General features: G+C 40.5%; 1 pseudogene; it reads right to left on the bottom strand.

Annotated features, from left to right (window-relative positions):
• Positions 1-753: 753 nt before the first annotated feature.
• LOC145341636 (U6 spliceosomal RNA) lies at positions 754-818 on the bottom strand (annotated as a pseudogene).
• Between the last annotated feature and the right edge of the window lie 2,097 nt (positions 819-2,915).

Below are 2,915 nucleotides of genomic sequence, written 5' to 3' on the forward strand. Positions count from 1 at the left end.
CGAGAATGAAACAGAGATAAAGTCTGAAGTTGAATATGCCTCATCCAAATTGAAGGGAGACAGAAATGAGATGGTAAGGTGCCGAAAGGGATGAGGACGAGGAACAAAAAAAGGGGAGATGTGGGAGAAATTAAATAATTAAGACACAATATTTTCTCTCTCCACAGATGCTGCCAGACCATGGTATTTCCAGCATCTGCAGTTTTTTGATACTATTACATAGGAGATCTGTTACTTTTTTTCAGATATTATTTGAGACTGATAAAGAAGGCAAATGATATGTTGACCTTCATAGTGAGAGAATTCAAGTGCAGGAGCAGGGATCTCTTGCTGCAATTATACAAGGCTTTGATGAGTCCACACCCAGAATAATGTGTGCAGTTTGGGTCTCCTTATCTGAAGAAGGGTATTTTTGTTCTAGAGGGAGTGCAGAGTGATCCCTGGAAATGGAAGGACTAATGTATGAGAAGAGCCAGTTAGGATTATATTTGCTGGAGTTCAGAAGAATGAGGGGGAATCTCACAGAAATCTATATAATTATAACAGGACTAGACAGAGTAGGTACAAATGGATATTCCCAATGGTGGGGTGTCCAGAACCAGAGGTCACAGTGTGACAATACTGTGCCTTTAAAAAAATCTAATTTAATCATGTTCCATCTGGACTAGTGCAGCGTCCTGTGGTTTAATGATCCTTTGAGAATTGCCGAGTGGAGCTTGATTGAGGATGATTGACTGGTCAGGTTATATGCCTGGGGCCATGCTAATCTTCTCTGTATCATTCCAATTTTAGTATATGTGCTGCCAATGCCTGGGGACAGCTTTTTTTTTAAAGAAAGTATTCCAAGTTTTTAGTTTCGATTCAGTTGCGGCTAGAAGCTGATGGAAGAAGGCAGAGTCTCTGTCTCTGTCTCTCTTTCAGAAGCTTGCTGAAAGTTTCAGGACTGGGAAGCCTTAGAGGTTTTACCCAACATTCAAAGGACCAAATCATAGCAGGTATTAAAAACCTGAAAATCCGGCATCACATGAACATATTTGTTTTCTGTGCCAGGTCTGAAGAAGGGTTTATGTCTACATGATGGTATTTAACTAGTGGTTAGGAGTATATTGTGTTATGTTAAATCTTATCATTGGTAAAAGTGATGCTAACTTATTTTTATTATATTTTAATTGTGTTTTAAATAAGCCTTGTTTGATAAAAGTTTCCGAGTGGATCACTTGAATCATACCTGGAGTGAAACATCTTCTGCTCGCCCATGCCAAAATCAAATGTTAAGCTTAGTTCAAGACTAACTTCATAAAACACCTTGGAAGTTTTGGCCTGGATCTTAACAACAGTCTACAAACGATCAGCCATGATCATAATGAATGGCAGAGCAGGTCCAAAGAGCCAAATGGCCTCCTCCTGACCCTACTTTCTATGTTTTTAGGTAGAAATGTTGCGAGGCTTTCTGCCTCCATCACCCTTTCAGGCAAAGTGTTCCAGACTCCCACTACCCTCTGGGTGAAAAAGTTTTTCCTCGCATTCCTTCTAAACCTCCTGCCCCTTACCTTAAATTTATGCCCCCTAATCCTTGATCTCTCCACCAATGGTAAATGTTTCTTCCTGTCTATGCCCCTCATAATCTTACACATCCAGAACCGAACACTGGCTGTTGCCTAGCCAACGTTTTATTTGGTTCCAGCATAACCTCCCTCCTCTTAAACTCTATTCCTCAGCCAATAAAGGTAAGTATTTAGTAGAAGGTAAGCCTTCTTAACTACTTTATCCACCTGTCCTGTTACTTTAAGAGATTGGATGTGCCTGATGGTGGAGGTGTCCTGAATCATGGTTCACAGTTTAAGGATACGGGATAAACCCAAGGACTGAGCTGAGGAGAAATTTCTTCACCCAGAGAGTGGTAAGCATGTGGAATTTGTTATTACAGAAAGCAGTTGAGGCTAAAACATTGTATGTTTCCAAGAAGGAAATAGCTATAGCTCTTGGTTCAAAGGGGATTAAAGGATATGGGGCAAAGGAGGGATCAGACTATTGAATCTAAAAACACTTCAAGAACAAATTGGGAGGATGAAGGTGAGGAAGAAAATCTGGCTCACATAGCAGTGTAATACTGTATGGAGTTTGTAGGAGTTCCAAAGTCAATGTCACTGAAAAATTCAGAATTGCAGCCTCAAAGAACAGCAGATAGTGAGAAAATGACAGATGAAATGAACTATTAATTGCTTTTGTAGTCACCATAGAGGATACAAGAAACATTCCTGTAATAGCTGTAAATTGAGAGGTAGAGAGGTGAGGAACATGGTGAAATTACAATCACAAGAGAAGCTGGACTGAGCAAACTGATGGAGTTGTGGAGCCAAGATTGGTGGCATAGTGGACAGTGAAGAAGGTTATCTCCGACTGCAACAGGATCTTGATCAATTGGGCCAGTCAACTGACGAATGGCAGATGGAGCTTAATTTAGATAAATGCAAGGTGATGCATTTTCGTAGATTGAACTTAATCAATTAATGATAGGGTGTTGGGGAGAGTTACAGGACAAAGAGACCCATGGGTACATATTCATAGCTCCTTGAAAATGGAGTCATAGATAGAGTGGTGAAGATGGCATTCAGCATGCTTGGTTTCATCGGTCAGAACATTGAATACAGGAGTTGGGACATCATGTTGAAGTTATACAGGACATTGGTAAGGCCACACTTGGAATCCTGTGTACAGTTCTGGTCACCCTATTATAGAATGGATATTATTAAACTAGAAAGCGTGCAGAAAAGATTTACTAGGATGTCACTGGGACTTGATGGTTTGAGTTAAAAGGAAAAGCTGGATAGATTGGGACATTTTTCTCTGGAGCGTAGGAGGAGCGTATGAGCGTAGAAGTCCATAAAATAATGAGGGACGCAGATCAGCTAGGT

The sequence above is a fragment of the Carcharhinus amblyrhynchos genome, chromosome 3 (genome assembly GCF_965287045.1).
Source record: "Carcharhinus amblyrhynchos chromosome 3, sCarAmb.v2.hapA, whole genome shotgun sequence".
Taxonomy (NCBI): Eukaryota; Metazoa; Chordata; class Chondrichthyes; order Carcharhiniformes; family Carcharhinidae; genus Carcharhinus; species Carcharhinus amblyrhynchos.